Below are 21,101 nucleotides of genomic sequence, written 5' to 3'. Positions count from 1 at the left end.
GTTTAATACTGTTGTCTTTGCTGATGCTTGTCAAATTTATCACTGGTGTTACAGCTTTTTTTTGGGTTTGCCACCCAGACTCTTCTTGAGACCTGGTCAAGGATGCAGCATAATGGCTGTACCTTTTGAAAAAGAACGCGGCTTTTTCCATCAGTAACTACCAATATGGTGCAGGAGGGGACATGAGTGGAGTTCTCAGCCCTTTCAGGGAGAGGGAAATGTTTGGGCAGGAGTGGGTGCTTCAGTGGATCAAGACTTGGTGCAAGGCTCATGTTGCAGACTGGAGTTTGGCTCTTACCACACATGCAATTAGGAGGAGCAAGGACTTTAAAGTGGGACCCGGATCCATCTGACAAGGTGTGGCAAAAAGAGTGTCTTTGAGAGGCTTCAAACTTAATAAGGACAGCTTGAAACTGGTAAGCTACTCATGATGTAGAGCAAGCATGCACTGCTTAATCTCATGGTGCACCATATTTAGACTGATTTCAGAGAGGCACACACTTAAGCTGAAGTATGAACCATGCCAAAGCTGAAACCTAAAATCCTTTTTTTATTTTTTTCTCTTCAAGAAGGTAGTAGCTATATTTTCTTTTCCTTTCCTTTACACCAATACAAATGACTACCTGAGAAAGAGAGGGCATAAACAGCAACTCATGTATTTTCTTGTATTTGCTTAGTATTCACTTGGGGAGCAGGAAAAGGGGCCTAAATCCCTTACGTCGAACAAGCTCAACACAGTAAAATCAGTGAGTTCCCAAAGCTGCTCTATCACTGCACCCATCAGAGGGCAGCAGAAACTGCAAAACAGGCCACAGATGCTTCTTCGTTGCTTTTAATTTCACATTCAGGAAGAACCAGAAGAGAAAAGAAACAATTTAGAAAAAAAAAAAAGCAACACTTCAGAAGCACTTCTGGTAAAAGCTGGATTGATGCCTCATTTTAATAGCTTTGAAGTGGTCTAGAGCACATTTTCCAACAGCAACTGTTCTGCATGTGGTAGTTGGAGCATTTGCAGTGAGGATATGAGGCCATGTTAGTATAATGGCAATTTGGGTAAGGATATGAATAGTCATTACAATGACTGAACAAAACATTGTGGTAGAAGAAAACCAGACTGTTTTTTTAACAAATTAATGTTTGGTAGCATGGAATTTTGGATGAATGCCTTCAAATAACAAGGAAAAAAATATGCTGCAGTTTGCAACAGAGATAGGGAGGTTTGTAGTGACAATCAAATAATACCTGTTGGAAAATAAAAGGAATATTCCCTAATTTACAACGATCTAGGGATTTCCAACACTAATGCATTTGCAGAAACTGTACCCACAGTAATGCATGGCATTCAGAAACAATAAAAAGCTAGAAATAACATGGGTTACAGAGACTTTCAGCCTAGTGATCTCACCAAATGTCTGCTGTGTCATACAGAAGGTATGAAATTAGTGGCAATAGCTTTTATCTGTAGATGACACCTTGAATTTAGTTGGGTGTAGCAAGTGAATATAAATAAATAATGGATTTATCTTGCTACTTATCTGAGTTATTAACAGTATTTTGAAGTGACAGAAGTAATTGTCAGAAAGTAAGTAAATCCAGTAAGGTTACTCTGAAATAAACATTGAAAGTATTTCTGTGAGTAAACTTTTATTCCTGTGCCAAAGAAGCACCCATGAGGAGAGAGGCTTTAAAAGAATGGAAACAAGAGCAGAGCCCAAAATGTGTAATTATCTGTGGATTGCACACTAATCTGGACAGCTAGTTCACCTGCTTTAGGAACTTCATGCAAATTCTCACCCAAATCTGATCTGCTTTCCCATCTGAAGAATTTTTGTTGTCTAGTATGTACAGGCAGAGTTCTGGAAATGGCATAAAAGCCTGTTCTGGCAGCTCTAAAGACATGGAAACCAGTTAGTTGAAATGATTCAAGCAGCCTGCTCTCTTCCCTCAAGCAAAACCACAAATCAGAGCTCAAGGAGAAAAAAGGAAGAGATCCTTCCTCAGAGACAAGAAAGGTCTGTTTTGTGGAGGGTTTCAAATCCATCCTGCTTTAGGGGTGTACCACTCACTGGTGGCTTAGCAGACCTTATTTCTTTTACATATCACATTCATCATCATAGAGCCTTCATGCTCTTTGTGTTGGATCAGGCGGGTGAATTCACCTCTCCATCCAAGGCAGCACCACAGTGATTTCCCAAACTAAGAAAAATGCAGAGTATTGTGACAAGGGGCAAGGATTTGGGGAAAAAAACAAGGTATGCCAACTGTAGGGTTTCTGAAGTGCGCTTTTTCTTTGAATTTTTAAAAATATATTGAAAATGTGTAATGCATGGGGTTGAGGCAGAAGTGCACCTAAACCAAATTTAGCAGAAACTGTTTCCACAAGAAATGTTAATTCTTACAGAACCTGCCCAGATCCTGTGAATTTAGGAGGGAGACTGCTCTGTGTGGGATTTTGCTTCTGGTGAAAAGCAGGAGCTGGCAGTTCACTCTTCCATCTGATAGGTGACATCAGTGAGAACTAGGTCTCAAGTGACATTATTTCTCATGAAATCCAGATGCAGTTCAAAGATGCTGCCAATAAACAATTCATTCAGTTTGCTGATGTGTTTTTTCCTCACACAGTGGTACATCGCACTGCTTTGAATATTCATTCCCTTCATTTTCATCCCTGAGTAAATGAATACATCACTTTTCACTGTCTGTAATTTATGTAATTACCTTTGTCATTTGGAAAAGATTTAAGCAGATGAAAGGATTGAAGAGAGGATAAGGGATTTTTTTCTTAAAGTTTTAACAATAAAAGCAAACTTGTGATTTTAGTAAAAGAAAACCACAAACATTCTTTGTCACACTCGAGGGCTGCCCTTGGAGGCTGCAAGCAGAACTAGCAAGGATGATGTTTTCAGTGCTCTCATGAGTGGCAGAAGAAGAAGCATGAGGAATTATCATTTCCCCTGAAGACTCAGAACACGAAATAGTTTAAAGCTGATTATGTTTTAGTTTTTTCTCAAAAGGGTCTGAAAGACAAGTAGAAAGCAGGCCTTGGGCAGCAGCATTTGCTCCATAAATGATACTCATCATAGATATCGGTAAAACATCTTACAAATGTCTTGTTTTGGACTAGCACCTTCTGCATCCAGTGCTGATTTTTCATGCTTCTAGGTCCATCTAAAATCAGGTTTGTGCCAGTTTAGTTATTATTTTTATAAAAACTGAAATAGCCATGCTAGGTAGCCCCTGGTGTAAATACTTCTGTAAATGAATAACGGTGATTAGATTAACATAAACAATTCTCTCATGGAAGGATATTGTTAACTCAGCACAGCTAAACTAATAGGAGTTTTCTGTATTGGAAAAACCTTTGAGAAGTGTGAGGAGATCCTGGAGGCAAATGTATCTTCAATCCTTTTACAGTCCCTATCAGGGACTAGTATTTTGCTGCCAATCCTCACTCAGTCACTTTTGTCAGCATTTCCTCATTACTGTTAAACCTCTTGACTTCACTGACCCAGGAACTCCTGGCAAAGAATACAGTGAGCAATTTGTTTTATCCAGGTCTTAGTCCTACTGAAGCTGTTTGTGAAATAATCATCGTTTGTGCTGCCCCTCTCATAGCATCTTTCATTAGACTCATCTGATCAGTCTGTAACTGGACATACTCACCAGGCTAAACCTTAGGTCATCAATGATGCTGACACAGGCAACATAAGGCAAAGAAGAGTGGGGAAAAGGATGAAACAGAGAACTACAGGGAAGAATTGAGAAGGAAGAAGAACGACTGCAGTTTGTGAATTTGTAAACTTTCCTGCCTCAACCTTAAAACTTAAAATTGAATGTGTTTTAAATCCAGTGCATAACAAATGTATTTCTATCACCGCCTCATCATGTTTCCTTAATTTCTTGTAGGTCACAAAGTTTTTGTTCCTGAAGAAGCTTGTCTGTCATTTTCAAATAAATTTGTGCATCACAATACATAAGTATTGTATATAAGTACATAAATACTTCATAGATCAGAAGTCAGAAGGGATTAGAAAAATGTAGACCAGAGCCTTAAATTTCTTCATGGTTAAATGAAAAGTAATTAATTTAGAGGCTAAAAATGCAAAATAAAAGGAATTATCACTTGAGGTAGAAGAGTTTTTAGTCATGCAATAGATACACAGGTAGAAAGACTGTGAAAAATTTGACTATTTTCTCTTAGCCTCTCAGAAAAAGCATTTTAAAAGTGAATACTGTTTATGACAGAAAAACAGACAGGCTAGTTATTTTTTTTCCCCATATCTATTGTCTTCTTCCAACATGGGCAAATATTGCTGATCCTGTAGTTCTGAGTTCACTAGGCAAGGTAATACCAGCGAATTAACCCATGAGACCCACAGGCACGGATTTTCTGGCTTTTTATTAATTTTCCAGCTGAAAAGTTTTCTGTAGTTGTTGTTCTATGAAATTGCACTGTCTCCCTCTAGTGACTGCTTCTGTCTGTCATCTCAGGTTTCACATGGACTTCCCAGAGACAAGGAATTTTTTACAGTTTTGTATTGCAGTCAGGTACCACCATCAACGCCCCAGCACTCAGCTGCTTTTATTGTGGCTGTTAGGTTTGCAGTGTTGGTACTGCAGCTGTTAGTGGGGCCAAATCAGGTTTAGGAATTCTGTCTTGCACCACAACAAAATCCAGCACTGTGATACACCAGCAATCCTTGAAACAGGGAGTACAGGCACCCCATGGAGCAAGTGCACTGCAGCCTCTGGATTTCTTTTAGTGTCAGGGTTAAAGTCAAACCAAAGGACCACACGCTGCTGTCCAGCAGATGCTGGTTCCATAATTCAGAACACTGAAACCCAAAGTGTTTTCATTGTGATCTTAAATTGCAAAGTGGCTGACATCTGCTCTCACCCAGGAGCCCCAAGTTTGCAGTTCAGCATGTAACACTTGCTCCATTTGTTCTGGTGATTTTAACTCTGCCGTCTGGGTCATACACCGAACTTCTCAGCATCCTGCTGCATTAATATTGAGTGTTGTTCTCCCGTATTTGATAGAAATTTTATTGTTGACAGGAACCAGCTGAAATCTGAATGTATGGGCCATTATTATGCCTGCATTGATAGGATTCCATTTGCTGGATATCAGTCCTGCCTGATTAGGGCTCTTGCAAATCAGCCACCTGAAATTGGGTTGAAATGGGTAATTATTTGGGCATGGTGTCCCCATCCACCCCAAGGATCTGGCTTTCATGCACGTGGCAGGGAGGATTTCAAAGTGATAAAGGATCATTTTCCCCTAGTTCCTTATCACCGGCATCACTCCCTGTATTTCCATTTCCATTTCCTTCAGGAGATGTAATTAGTTTTCTAATCCAGACAGTGCTGGGAGATTAGCAGCCTGCTTCAGCATCATCTCTACCTTTTCTTCTAATTTTTGTTTCTTCTCCTTTTCTTGTAACTGTTTCTGCACCTGCCTCAATAACAGTATATAGTTCAGCTGCTTTCCTTCTTTTCCAGACCTCAGAGAAAAATGCTGCCCTATCTCTTCATGTGCCCTCTCTCCAGCCACATTTTGTTCTAATTTGTTCATTTGTTATTGGTCCTTGAGACTCAGTAGGGAATTAACTCCTTGTTGACAGAGTAGAAATCAGACTGTCTAATCTAACACCACCTTCTCGACTAGACCATGGCACTAAGTGCCACATCCAGTCTTTTCTTAAACACCTCCAGGTGTGGTGACTCCACCACCTCCCTGGGCAGCCCACCCCAATGCCCAATGACTCTTTCTGTGAAGAACTTTTTCCTAAAGCCCAGACTAAACCTCCCCTGGTGCACCTTAGGAATATGTCCTCTTGTCCTGTCACTGATTGCCTGGGAGAAGAGACCAACCCCCACCTGGCTACACCCTCTTGTCAGGGAGTTGAAGAATAAGATAAGGTCTCCCCTGAGCCTCCTCTTCTCTAGACTGAACACCCCCAGCTCCCTCAGCTGCTCCTCATAGGACTTGTGTTCTATACCCTTCACCAGCCTTGTTACCCTTCTCTGGATATGCTCCAGCAGGTGCTGCTGAAATCAGCATTCCATCATAGGGATCTCCTGTTTTCCTTCAGACTGTTCCTTTTATAAGGATGGTCCCATAAACTGGAACACCCAAAGGCCTGCAGAAGCCGTTGTGTCACCTATTTCTGACCATCAGATCCTGACCCACAGCTGGAGGCTCAGACACCTCTGGACACAGTTTGATGGGTGCTGGGAGACAGCCTCATGCACACAGACCTTCTGCTTTTCTCCCTGCACTCCTTTTCCAGGGTGGGAGCGTTGCCTGTGTCTCCCAGGCCGCTGAGAAGTCACTCCTGGCACAGGCAGAGCGGTGTCTTTGGCCCAGGTGTCCAAGCCTGGCAGCGGTGGGGCTGCAGGGGAGGCCTGTGAGAAAAGGGAAAATGCTGCAAGGGGGAGTGAGGAGGGAGGAAAGAACTCTGAGGAACAGCCCTGCCAACAGCAACCTGATAGGATGAGGATGAGGAGCCAGAGGAGGAGGAAGATGAGGTGCTCCTGGCACCAGAGTAGGGATCTGTACATGTGTCACAGAGCTCCCTTGCTGGAGCACATGGACATGTCCTGAAGAGCATGTGGCTGTGCAGTGGCCCTGCAGCAGCAGGTTTATCCCAAAGCACTACAGCCTTTGGAAGGGGCTCCCTGCCAGAGCGGGGGACAGGTATGATGAGGATGGAGCAGTAGAGAGGAATGGGTAGAGTGCTCCCTTGTATCCTGTCACTGGGTCCCAGGGAAAAGAGATCAGCAACTCCCTCTCCACCTCCCCTCCGAGGCAAGATGTAAGAGCAGTGATATCACCCCTTGTTCTTCTTCAGACCCATCACATTCCCAGTCACTCCTCGCAAAACAGCCCCAGTGCTGAGCCCTGGGGAACACTGCTGGTGTCTGTCCCCAGCTGGATGTGGCTCCGCTCCCCACTGCACAGTGGGCCCAGCCCCACAGCCAGTGTTTTACCTAGCAAAGAGCACACCATGAGCAGTCAGTTTCTCCAGGAACTTGCTGTTAGAAACAGTGTTAAGAACTTGACTAAACTCCAAGGAACTGAGACTCTCAGCCTTTCATCTGCTGAGTGGGTCATCTTGTCCTAGGAGGAGATGAGGGTACTGTAGCAGGCCTTACATTAAGTACCTCACTGCCTCCCTCCTCCTCCTGTCACTGTCACTTTTCCCCCATCCAGTAAAGGCTGAAGGTTCTCCTGAGCCCTCCTTTTGTTGCTACTGTAGTGATGGAAACAGTTTTTATTGTCTTTTTAGGGCACTGGCCGAATTAACTTCCAGTCAGACGTTGGCCCTTCTGATTTCCTCTCCGCCCAGCACCACAAAGGCTGTATAGTCTTCCCAAGTGGCTGTCCCTTCTTCCAAAGTTTATAAACTCTCTGTGAGTGCCACCTGAGTTCCATCCAGAGCCTCAGCTGACTGTGTGAGCTGTCAGTAAGAGGGGACCAGTGCCCAGGTGCCCCATGCAGCACAACTGTCACGGCTGCAATGCAGCTCACATGTGCCCATTTTCACGTGCCATTTTTTTGGAGCACTGTGCTCAGTGCTCCAAACCTGCCTAGCTCTGAAGAACAAAAGGAATGTGCAGTGTTCATGAGCTGACCTTTTTGAGTTCGGGTGTGTGCAAAAACAAATTAGAAAATGAAGAAGGCGGCAGGAAGTGCTGGGTTATTCAATCGTGTGTTGTTGTGATCTCCACTGAGAGATTACTTCAGTGTATTGGAAGAGGAGAAAAGTAAATGTCAGATCTTGAAAAAGAATATCCTCACCCTATCTTCAGAAAGTTCATTTCGGTGAAAGGAGTCGTGAACTGAAAAGCATTAGAATCAATGGATAGTCCAGTAGTTTGAGGTCCCATTAACCAAATCCCTGTCTCAGTGGGAGTGGCTGTAAGCCTGCAGTGACCCTCAGCACTAGCTGTGTGCTGCAGACATGAAAACAGAGTTTTCCAAAATAATTTGTATGACTGGTTTGGCTGCTTTTATAGATTTTATGACTGTGTTTCAAGAAGCACATGGGTCTTGAATTACTAAATTAAAAGACATTAAGTATAAAAAAGAATTTTGCCTGTTACCTGTCTTCACTTTACCTTTTTTTGATTCTTTTCTTATTCTATTTAGCTGTCTTATACATGGTCTCACATGAAAACTGTATTAGAAGATAGTTTTAACATCCTTTGTTAAACTGATGTTTATGCTAATCTGTGTCAGTACAGTGCAGCATCACATAAATCATCCATCCTCTGCTACCTGGGTTCTTCTGACAGAAATGGTGGCATGCAATGACATTTTTCAGACACTTTCAATAGAGGTGTGTAAAATCATTCATACATCTGTTCTTTCCAAACAAGATTAAGGAAAATGCTAACATGGGAAAGCATTTTTACTTTGAGCTTCTGGTTTGTGTATGTTAGTAGTGGAAAGTAAACACAACTTGCATTTCTAGCATGTATCCAGTTCTGAGCATTTGGACCAGTACTCTTGGAGAAGTTCCATTCATTTATAGAAATTCAGTTCTCTCCTTCTCTCCCTTAATTATCAGGGATTAAGGCTGAGGCCAGTTGCTACACAGACTGTCCCAAAACTGTAGGATGAGTGTGTTTGGCCACATCTCCCAAGCCCCATATCATGAATGGAGGTCCAAACAGGGTGCAGTTTAGTTTTCTCCTTGGCCATACATCCATGTGTTCATTTCTCAGGTTCCCTAATTTAGGTGTATCAACTGTGAGTAGCAATAAAGAGCACTTGCTCTTTCCCAGCAGTTTCACATGGAAAACACATTGCCAAAAGGCAGTATTGCTTTAGTTTCACAGGTAAGAAATAGAGAGGGCAGAGGGCAGTCAGTGAGAATACAGTCTGGATTTCTTGAGCCAGACAAGAGGATCATTCCCCAGTCCTAATGTGCTGTCTGTGTTTTTCTGTGAAAAGGTGCTAGCAATGCTTTTTGTGCTGTGCACCTCTGAAAAGCTTCATATGTGCTCACCCCTAATTTAAGCAATCTCTTGACAGAAACCAGAGTGCCAAACTCCGAAAAGCTTTGTAAGCTGCCAGTGCTGCCTGGCTGCCTCATCCTGCTGGACCACATTAGTAAGCTGGATCAGCTTCTGAAGCAAAAATTCCTCCTTTTATGAGGAATCATACATGTAGTTGCAGAGTTTGTTCCCTTTTCCCTGACATCCTGAGGCTGTAGCATGATTTCCCATGAATTAAAGTGGATTACAAGGAAAGACATAAAGCATTTATGCAGTCTGTGTGTTCCCCAGCCCTCTTGTGTTTCATATTCCTTTCAGATTTATTGGATATTTCTGACTCCTTGCAAAAAGTAGTTTCTCTTCAGTGAAAGAAAATCTGATAGTAGACTGAGTTCTCAGCTGTGTGGAATCAGCAAGTGAAATCTGGCATACTGAGTCATCGTGGATGTGCTATTTGTGAGAGACTGAAAACCTGAAAAAGTTAATGTAAACTTGAAGGAATTAATGCCTCAAACACTTTGTAGAAGAGAAAGGGAATGTTACCATACCAATGAGACAAAATGGGGTTAGAGAAGGGGGTCTTGTGGAGGCAGGATAGCAATTTTTGGGGACCAGCTTCCTTATCTTGATAACTATCTCTAAAAACAAGTTTGAGACAGCATTGCATTTGTATCTCTGACAGGGAGGGTGGGAATTTAAACCACAACAGCTCCCAACCCGTTTCCAGGTTCAAGAATAACAAAATGTGCATATGCTACAAATAGCACAGCTGAGGGGTCTGTGTGTGTACCTACCATCCAGAGGAGCTGGACCAGAACCAGCACTGCAGCCCTGGTGGTGACCCACATCTTTCTTCTCTACCTCTGTGTTTCTATCTTTCCTTCTTCCCTTCTTCCACTTCTTAAAAGTTTAATTACTTGCTGCCATGCACTGTTCAGAAATGTTTAAATCATGTTTGGAAAATTCACTGTCAACCCCCTAATGAGTCTTTATCAATTATAAACAAAGTCTGCTTTTTTAATGCTCACCACTTAGAACACTTGAGTGGGTAGATTTTCCTGACAGTGATCAGGACACGCTGCTGAAACCAGCATGACCCTCTGTGTCATACCTCATTTTTTTTCTAACCAACACTTTCCCTTAATTCCCTGAAGCAGCTAAATCACAATGACTTAAACTTAAAATCAACAATAAGGACAACTCAAAGCCTCAAGTCTTGAAATTTTTGGTGCAAATGCTAAAGCTTACTAAATGCACATGAAAAAGACATGTAAGTCTGGCAGCATTAGCTAGAGGAAGGACTGCTAGGCACAATTATGACCTGGGGTTTCAGTGACCAATTCATACTTAAAAACAGCAGTTGCACAGAACTTGTACTAAAACCAAAATCAATTGGCCTATTCATTTTACCACTCGGGAAAACATCTGGGGGAGAATGAAATGGGAAAGACCAAAGGAGAGTGTTAAACCTGACAACTCAGTAGTATTTGTATTGGATCCCTGCTGTGTGATCTTTTCACAGAGACAAGCCTCCTTTGAAAAAAATGTAGTATAAATGGAGGAGAAATAGAGTTGGCCATTTTGTATCTGGGAGCGTATTCCTGGATTAGTAAATTAAACCAAATGCAGATAACTGTAGAAAGACCTCTGGCCAAAACTGTTGGTATTCTGTGAGCAGAAGGAGAATAAATTAAGCTTCCTTAGACAGCTACAGTAAATATGAAGTTATTGCATAGATTAAAGTGCTAATGATTTATGTACCTGCCCTTTACCTGTGACTCCTTTACTCTGGGATTAACTCTAATTTTCAAGGACTCAGGACATTAAAACAGCCTCTTTTCATTACCAGCTTTACATTTTTTTCTCTTTCTCTCATATTGTTTTCTTTCCTCATATTTAAAAAAGCAATATTCAGTCTGTCTCGATTTAAAAAAGTTTAAAAATGCACAAGGTTTCAAGTACAACTACTAGACATATTTTCAGTTTCTCTATGTAATATATAGCATTTCTTTGTAATTCTAAAACTGTCTGTGTAGCTGTTAAAGTCAGTATGTTCTCATGCTCAAAAGCCTGTTTCCATCCCTTTCTGGCTAGTAAAGGGTTGTTAGGATTATGCCTGGATATCCAGTATCAGAGGGGCACTGCTGCCTGTGGCCTCCCCAGACTCCTCGCTCCTGGTGGGGCATCTCTGAAGAGCAGCAGGGCAGAACTGGTGCCTTGGGTCTGCAGGTGGGCTGAGGTAAGGTTGTCTCAATGTCAGTCTGTCCCAGTGCCATTCACAATGATGTAATAAGGCACCACTGCTTATTTTGCTTTCCACCACTAAGATTTCCTTCACTGGAGACCTTCTTTGGCTTTTTGCATGATTGGGACAGCATGGCCTGGGACAAATAAAGATAGTTGTTCTTAAGCAGAGAGATAAAATAAATGCTTCAATAATAACTTCAAAACATTCATAACTCCATGAATTTTGATTTGGTACTTCCTTTTTGTGACTTCCAGGGCTGTAGGACCCAAAGCATCTGAAACAGAGACAGAATCATGGCAGTGTGATGTAGGCACATGATGCTACATGGTTCTCCACTAGCACTGACATAAGAGCATCATATAAGCCTGAGAGAAAGTGCATAAAAGTTTTATTTGCACTGATTTCAGATGGATGACCTGAGTGCTATATTTCTCTTGGCATGCCATACCATGTGAGCTCAAATCAAAACTTTATACCCTACTATCCCCTCAAGCCTCAGACACATATTTGCAGTTAGAGGTGAGGAACCAAGTGTCAACAGAATAAACAGAGCAAGGGTCACATTGTCAAGTATTCCTAAGATGCTGATTTATTCTGTCTTTCTGCTCATATTCCATCTCTGCTTTTAACCCAGACAATGTTTACCCTACAGAGATTTTCTCTGTAATAAGTATCAGTGAGACTGGGCTTCACATCTCTGACCTGCAATTCCTCTGCCACACTACAGGTTATATTCTGTTTGTTCTTTCTATTTTGAGCATCAATAGTGCAGTAAAAAGTGTATGTTTGAATAAGCATAGCTTTACACAGGATGTGCCAAAAAGTAAGATCATAAAGTTTTGCTTCTGCAAGGAAGTATTTTGAGGAATGCAGATTCAGAAGGGAGCACCATGACCCTTGCAAGGTATTCCAGGGGCTGCTCATTGTGTAATGTGAATGGGGTTTGCATTATACTGCAAGCACCTAAATGTTGCAGGGCACAGAATATCTGCCAGTACTTCCTATACTAAAGCAAAATATAACCAAAGCAGGTGTAGTGTGGCTCAGAGAAAGAGGAGGTTATCACAATAGGTCCCTGACATAGCAAGGGATGTGTTAGATGACACAGAAAACCTGCAGGGGTGGGCAACTCCCCATGCAACCAGGAAAGAAAAAAAATTCATCATATAAAAGCTTTTTCAGTTTTGTTGTGGTTGTTGTTTAATTAAAATCCCTTATGTTTTACCTACATCTAAACTGATCCATTTTCTGCATTTTGGGGCATTTGATCTGATCTCTCAGGAAAGATTTGGCCAGTTAAGTGGCTGGTCCTGCTGCTGTTATAACCACCAGGGGACACCTCAGAGCTGGCATAAACCAGCAGGGCTTCATGGACAGCTGCAGAGCAGCGCTGCCTCCAGGCTTCCTTCATCTCAGCCAGTGTTTTAAAGTGTCCTGCTTTTTATTTATGGCAACTTTGTTAAATGGGGATTCAACAGGAATTGTTTCTAATGCCCTGAATTGATTAATATAAAGTTTATGCAATGCTTAGTCAAAGTGATTATTTGGCTCATAATTAAATGAGATTATGACAAAGATTGATCAGGTCAGCAGGAGGGGTTATAACAAAAACTATGAGGGAGTCAAGATTTCCCCTATGCTTTGTTTACTTATTCTGTGAGTGCAGTGCTCAGAGTTTTATTTTCACGCCTTCAGAATTGTCAAATATTGGGGAAACAAAGTAGGAAAATTCTCATCTTTTCACTGTGTATATATGTGTAAAGAATTTGAGTTCTGTTCTGAACAACGAATACAGTTGTTGGACTTATTTATCTGCAGAGAAAGCGATTTCAACAAATATTAATATATTTATATAGTATAAATAACAAATCATCACAAGTTTTATTCAAGACTGGTCTTTTGATTTTCCTATGGCTTTTCAGTGAAAGCAAAAAAAAGCAGAAACTAAATAAAAAAAAGTAACATAGGTTAATTCAAGTCAGAAAGAGGACATGTTATAATTCACTACATGTCTGTTTTTTCTACCTTAGAGTTTTGAACAAGAGTTTATCACAAACTAGTTAATCTCTGTAAGAGACTTCCTTCAGGTGTGTACAAGAAATGTGTATGGCTGAACTTCACTGTGGGAAAAGCTGTTTTATTTCTCACATTGAGTGTATATCCTCAGATAAATAAACATCAATATGGCCTCGTGTCATCCTATTTCCAAAAGACACACAGAGGTTGTAACTGAATTTATTATTCAAATGTCTTCAACTATTGAAAGTACCTAATTGGCATGACATGTGCTGTGGGGATTTTTCAGTGTTCTTAAGTCACAATGTGTTAAATGACAAAAGTAATGCTATTTGGCATGTTTTTCCAATCTAAAACTTAATTTTAGGACAAGTTGTGAATGCCTGTAAACAGGCATAAATTCACAAAACTCGTAATTGCCAAGTATTTTTACAGGTTCCCATCAGTGTCAATAGTTCAGGTGCTTGGACAGCTGTGTCACAGCAGTCACCTGTGAGTTCAGTGCTGCACCTCCTTGTACTGCTGGGAGGGCTGCTGTCAGTCCTGCCGTGCCCTCAGGGGACTGCCATGGGGTTCATGTGGTTTTGCAACTGGTGAGACATGCACTAACACAGAGAAAGAAATTCCAGCCTTTCAGTTCACAGAGTAAAGTCAACTTCTTACTTCACACTGAAGAGCCTGACTGAAGCAGAAAAAATGTGAAACCAAGGAAGCTTCTCTGAATTTTAGAAAAAAAAAAAAAAAGAAGAATGCAAAGTCTATTATCTTAACATCCTAGTGTTGTGTACCAAAAGTCAGATTAAATCTATGTGTCTGCATCCCCCCATCAATTCTCCTTCCTCAAATTCCTTCTTAATCTCAAAGCATCTGAGTAACCAACTGCAGAGCTGCCGTGTGGTAAAGGAAGGAAGCTCTGCCACACTCTTACCTCCTCCAATACTGCAGTGGTTCAGCAGGACTTCGGTGTTTCTGCTTGAAAAGGAGACCATTATTTTGGTGCTTTAAGCATCAAGATTTTATGTGCAGCTCACATATTTTGTGTTGCACTATATTAGGAACGGCCATGGAAGCATGACATAGACTCTCTAGCTGGGTTGCAGAAGAGAGCAAGTTTTATTATTCCAGATCTTCTCTTATAGACAGGTCCAAGAAGGTCTGAGAGGTAAAACTGTCATTGGTCATTAAACCAACACATCACCATCATTGGACAATTGGGAACTGCACCCCTTGACCCTTTCTTACAGGTAAACAACAAGGAACCAAACAACGCCTGCACAGGTTGTTTCTACTCTCCAAGGACTATCTGGATTCCTCCTTATGAATTCCCAGGCCACACTTCTCAGGCCAGTCTGAGAAAGTTATGTGACTTGGTTTCACACAGGCCCAAGCCTGAAATCTTTTATTTGACCATTGCCGGTTCCCACAATTTTGATGTTATACCTCTCCCAATTAATCACATAGCTGCAGAAGGGGAGCCAGCAAAGGGGCTGCATGTGAGTGTCAGGTGGATGGAAATATTTAAATGCCTGTGCTGAGCCACTCATTCTGCTCACTGTACTCACATACAGGACCCTTTTCAGAAAACCTGTGTCAATTGAAATTGTACTGAACCTTATCAAGACTGCTGTCCTTTTAAACCAGCAAGATCTTCAGCTGATTTCTGCTTGTGTCCTCTCACGGAGAGGATCACTTGTCTGGATGAAGAACAAATCTAATAGTACTAAAAATCCTTGAAAATTATAAATCTTAATAGAAGGGCACTTACAGTCATTTGGAAGTGGGACTTATGTGACACAGTTGCTTTTCAGAATAAAATGGTTTCTTTCTAAAGGTTTTCATCCTGTATTAAGTTCATATAACTGGATTGTGTTTGTACAAAGACCTATAATGAGTGGGTTTTTTCCTAGCAAACTGCTGCTATAGCTCCTGTTGTCAGTTTGATTAGCCTGCCTGCTTGTTTGAAGTAATGTTAAGGAGTTTTAGTCTTAAACATCAGCATAAATAGCTTAAGAAATGTTGCCATTGATGTGGACATAAAAATGTAGACTCATATTTTCTCTATATCTTTTCCACATTCTTTGCCTGGTTTTTAATAAGATTTTTTTAAAATTTAAATAAGTGCTGAGAATCCAATATTTCACTTCCATTCTACTTCCAGCATACATTATTCAGCACCCCATCATCTCTCCCTGTGTTGTTCAGCTGCTGGCTCCAGCTGAAAATGCTCTGTGTTTTCTTTGTGTTCAGACTCTGGCCAATCAAACTGCCCACAAACACAGTCATATGCAGAGCAAGGTTAGGAAAGGTTTGATTTCTGAGGGGCAGAAATATCTTCTCCCTGTTTGTTTTACTAGGGTACAGAAAAGGCCAAAATTAAGGGCATACATGGGCACTTTGTTGAATCTGGGCCATTGGAATCAATGGAGGTTTTGTGGAAAACTGAGTATCATACATGGCTTTTTCAGTGCTGGCTCTGTAGAAAAACACTTCTGAAAAAACGTTGTCACAGTTCCCACAATTTCCATAGCCACAGGCTGGTGAGGGAGAATGCAGACCTATTGCTTTGGGAAGGATTCTGTTTCCTCTGTGCTTTCTGTTTCAGCTGATCAGTGCCACGAGTGTTCCTGCTGCAGTGAGAGGCATGGATAAGGATGAAATTTAGGAAGCATATTCCAGACCAGTCCTGCTCAGAGCCCTCCTCCTGCCCCCTCCTGTGCTGCAGTCACTGGTGGAAGGAGACTGTTGATGCTCACAAGTCTCATCCTTGACTTATTGATTTGGGCTCATCTGGGAATTAACTACCTCCATCAGGTATTCGCTGTTAGCACAGGGGTTACTGTGATACTTTAGACAAAGCCCTTTTTTGAGATTTACTGCTTGACTTCTGCTCATCTGAGTTCTCTTTGAAGCAGAGAGAAAAAACAGCAGCTTTTCAAACTTAATGAAAACAGTGTCAGCTGATGGCTGGTATTCTTGTGACAGTGTATGCACAGATAGGTAATGTCTGCAGAACTGGTCAGCAGCAGGCCTATTTAGAGGGACTGAAACGTGTCTCTATGATTTTCAGTTGTGGGTTCTTTTTCCTAAATGCTAGTTTTGAAGGTATGTACCACCTCAGAAAGCAGAAAGGTGTCTTTTGATTGAAGAATCACAGGAGGCAGTAAAATAAAATATATTCAATTAAATTAAAGTCTGAGACAGCTTGTGTTGGATGAGCTAGTGATGAGCCCTCTATGGAGAGAGCAAACCCTTAATCAAGATGAGTGCAAGGTACTGCACACTTCCAATGCTGCAAATAGAAGCAGAAGAAAAAAGGGTGCATGTGATGCTGTGTTTGCTGTGAGCAACTAGAAAACTAACTGAAAAACAAATGGCTTCTTGCTACTAGAGAGTGTGCTGGTGCATGTACCCGTTGTTATTCCTTTCCTGCATTATATTACAAATTTTTCTGCCCATTGCCCACCAGCAGCAGAGAGATGGCTGGTGCAGGCTCTGGACCTGCCTCTTGCCAGCTCTGTGGTGACATCTCTGTGCACACAAGGATACAAGGGAACAGAAGGACAATTTGTACTAAATAGGATAACATTTTATGAGACATGTGAATGTGCATATGCTAATGAATGTGCTGGAGGTGAGGCAGCCACATGTCCACGGGCATTACCAGTCACAAGCACAGACACTGATTTTGGCAGGGCCGTGTGCTCTTGCTGCTGTATTTTAATCATTTTGCCATGGTTTTGGTGCCGTCCTGTTATATCCTGGCTTGGTTTTAGATATTTGGAAAAGTATCAGTACCCTTATGTATGTAGGTGTTTAAGAAATGTTCTATTCCTTACCTGGGAATTTGTTCACCTTAGGATTTAATGAATATTACATCCAAATGTGGTGCATGGTGAGTTACTTCAACTGCTAAACATTGTCTTCACCACGTGTGAAGGAAAAGAACCCATTCAGCAAACAGCCAAGGCAGAGAGAATAGTTATAGACCCCCTTTTTAAAGTCAAAAGTGCTCACTTTTGGGCAATTCCAAGTGTGATACTTTAGAGTAGTAAAATGGCACGAATAGTCCGTGCTTCAGGGTGAATGCTGTAAAGCCTGCCACAGCTGAATGGCATTATAGACCTGTGGACTGCCTCATCCAGCCTTGACAATTCATACAAACTGGGATAGCAAAATAATGTAAACTTGGCTTCCCTAGGTAAAAGAATCTCCTTAGTAAAACACACTAAAAATAAAGTCAAATTAAACAAACATAAAACCTAAGAGATTAATTAGATTTAGGTTTTTATCCAAATCCTCTCACTCTTTCCCAGGATGAGGTTTAGACAAAGCAAAAGCTAAATGTAATAATTCCTATAACCAGTTGATTTTGAGAAGTGATTACTCTGAGGCAGGCTGCTGCATATCTGCAGGAAAAGAGGCTCTTAAACATCTTGTTATATTTTCCTGCTTAACTAGAATATTCATTCATGCTGATATCCCAAAGCAATGCCTTCAGAGCCTGTATTGTCAGAAATTTCAGGCATCTGTACAGATATTGGCGATTTCTGATCTCACCATCAGCCTCTGGCATCCCTCAAAAGACTGCCTAGACACACCAATCCAGCTGATGAGAGCTTCTGTCTTTTACTGCTCTGTTAGGGTGGCACATGTGATCGGGAATGGAGTCTGTCCTGATGCTGATCCAGTGCTGATTCTTATTGGTGCTTCCCACCCCCACCTGCCAAGAGGCTCAGAACAGTTGCAGTCAGAGAATTTCTTTCAGTTGTCATTACATATTTGAATATAGCAAGAAGATAGAATGGCATGTATATTTATCTGAATTTTTTTGTTTGTTCTGCAGGATTTGCTACAGGTGCTATAAATATACTGGGATTCATTTTATTCTCCCTTTAGCAGGGTCAAGACAGCAAAACAAGGGCAACATGACCTCATAAATTTTTTTCTCTGAATAAGCAGATTTTAAGGAAGTTTTGAAGGAAGTGGTCTGAAGAAGGTCCATATTCAGTTGCAGTAAAAGGACATTCTGGCCATTTTGCCTTCTAAATTAATTTCTGCATGGGAAGAGAGCAGAAATTCAATAAAGGAGGATCCCTTTATAAACAGGAGAGTTAGTAAAAACCCATCCTAAACAAATGATCAAGTGCCTGGGATGCATGTCTGCTGATGTACATAAAAACTGACCAGCACAGAAATCAGAAATGTTACAGTTTATTCCCAATCTTCTGTGTACACTCTCAGGTTGAGACTACTTTTAAACACATTAAAATATAATAGCTAAGGCACTTTCTTCTTTTTGCATTCATCAAATTCTACCACCTCACAGTCCTATATATTCTCCTGCTGTGCAGAAAAAGCAGAGATTTTCTCTAGATGTCGCAATGCACATCCAGTACTGAAGGAGACGAAACTGCTCAGCAGGGGGTATGGTTTACACTTTAAAATGCTCAAAACAATACCCCTGTTGACTGGCTATCAGAAGCCAAATGTAGTAAATGATTGCAAAGCCTGAAAACAATATTTGTGCCTCTTGTTTTGGCTGCTACACTGACTTCTGTCAGGGCATTGCATCTAAGAGTCTGAGGTGGTGAAACCCAAGCAGCTCCTGGAGGAGCACAGAGCTGCCTCAGTCAAAACCCAGGGAACGAAAAAATATTTGGGGGTCTTGAGTCAGCACTCACTAACTTTCAAGAACAGGCTTTGAGCAGGTAACCAGACCCACTGAAGTCTCATTTTTCAATTAAAAGAGCACTGTACTGAGTGTGAAAAGGGGGAAATGGTGGGGCTGCCTTTGGTGCAACTGCAGCTCCTGTTCCTCCTCCACTCAGTCACACTCCTGGGCCAGCTTGGAAGGGCTGTCTGACCCACTTACACAGAAAGAGGGAGAATAATAAATAGGTGGATGGGGGAGGGAAAAGAAAATCAGAGAATTACAGAATCATCAGATGGTTTGAGTTGGAAGTGACCTGAAAGATCACCCAGTTCCAAACTGCCTGCCATGGGCACCTTCCACTGACCAGGCTGCTCAGAGACCCATCCAACCTGGCCTTAAGCACTTCCAGGGATGGGGTATCCACGGATTTTCTGGGCAACCTTTAAAGTTCCAGTCTTTCACTACCTTATGAGTAAAGAATTTCTTCCTAACATCTAATCTAAATCGCTCCTCCTTTAGTTTAAAACCATTCCCCCTTGTCCTATCACTATCTACCTGTGTAAAAAGTCACTCTATATCTTTTTTATAAGCTTTTTAAAGCACTGGAAGGCTTCTGTGAGGTCTCTCTGGAGCCTTCTCTTGTCCAGCTCCCAGCCATCTCCTAAAAGCTCTCACTGTGCTGCTTGGGGTGCAGCCAGCCCCACGCTGCTCCACACAGTGACCCTCTCACTTCTTGCAGCGATTCTTTGTGATAGAATTGCCCTTTGCTTTTCTCAAGAGGATGATGAACCTGAAGCTGATGAGGTCATACACCAATATTTCAATCCTTGAATGGTGAAAGTGAGAGGATCTTGCATTGCTACTCCAGGCACACTAGAATGGAGCCCTCCCCGCCCCAAACCACAAGAGATGTATAAATGCACCAGAGTTTCACAATCAGGAGTGTTACTAACAAATTAAAAAACCTCATCTGTGGCCCTTAGGAAACCCACAAACAAAAGCAACACAAGCAGCAGTTTTTAACATTTTCCATGGCCCATGTTGCCTTAAGCGAGCCTCTTTTCACGCTGTGTGTCTGATGCGGGCATCTTCGTCCCAAAAACTTGGAATTCAAGTGAGTATGTGCAAGCTGCACCAAGTTTCAGGGTCCTTAGAAGGACTACGAAAGTGCCCTTTCGGGGTGCAAATAAAGGCTCATTTGCCAAATACATTAGCAGGAATGGATTAGCTCATAGAGGAGGCAGGATGCCTCTTTGGGGAGAGACAGCTTTTAAGTATCAGTCTACCAAGATATGCTTCCCAGCTATTAATTTGGGCATTAAAGATCATCACAGACGTGACAAGGATTCCATCAGCCATTTTAATTTCTGCTCAGGGACTTGCTGTGTATTATTGTTATACATAGCACTACTCAAGTAGATGGAAAAGACTGGAAAAAGAACAGTTTTTCTGATTTCAATTCCTTCCTTCTTCAGTTCTTTTTAGCTTTCTGCAATTGCTGAATCTGTTTTGCAGTCAGTGCATGCTGTTGGGGACATTAGCAATCTGTCCCTATAGCTCCTGTGTCCTGTGTTAGATCCATTGGGAGTTTGGTGTTGGGCTGCTGCTCAAGAAGCAGAGATCCCCGTGTTTCACACGTGTCTCTCCCAGCACAGCAGCCATCCATGGATCCTGGAGGGGGTGTATAATAGTTTCTCACCCTCTGTGGATAAAGGAAGGGAGCAGAGGAAGGATGCATATTGCAACAGGGACTAGGGATTTTATACATGTAAATATCTTTCACAGGGAAAAAAGAGAACCCAATGGTTTTGTTATACCAAAGTAGCAGGTGCTTCCTGGGGTCGCACAAAAGGTTTTTGGAAGTCAGCAGAGCACTGAAACAGAGAGAACAGCCTTTTATATCCAGAGCAGAGTGGAAATTGCATCTAGCAGGTTTGGACTTCTTTCTTTCAGAATTGTTGTCTCCTCTGCATAAAATACTTTTTGCGAGTATCAGCTACAGAGTATTGATTTTTTAAAATAACGTTTTAATGAAGGTGCTGTTAATGAGAGCTCTGTCAAAAACTTCCAATTATTACCAAAATATCCCTTGATGTTTGTGGGGAAATGGAGCATTGGAGTATTAATTGACCTCCTGATAGTAAAGAAGATCTCTCTAGCAGAACAAAAATTAAAACT

The 21,101-nt window shown here is 41.6% G+C and overlaps 1 long non-coding RNA gene across 1 annotated transcript; it reads left to right on the top strand.

Annotated features, from left to right (window-relative positions):
- Positions 1–14,356: 14,356 nt before the first annotated feature.
- On the top strand, positions 14,357–18,555 carry LOC147653947 (uncharacterized). Its single transcript, XR_015284099.1, has 2 exons — positions 14,357–16,081; positions 18,114–18,555. It is a non-coding gene; the product is annotated as an uncharacterized LOC147653947 (long non-coding RNA).
- The last annotated feature ends 2,546 nt before the right edge of the window (positions 18,556–21,101 follow it).

The sequence above is a fragment of the Cyanistes caeruleus genome, chromosome 3 (genome assembly GCF_971803275.1).
Source record: "Cyanistes caeruleus chromosome 3, bCyaCae1.hap1.1, whole genome shotgun sequence".
Lineage (NCBI taxonomy): Eukaryota > Metazoa > Chordata > Aves > Passeriformes > Paridae > Cyanistes > Cyanistes caeruleus.
The sequence above is the reverse complement of the archived record's forward strand: the minus strand, read 5'-3'. Positions and strand labels throughout refer to the sequence as shown.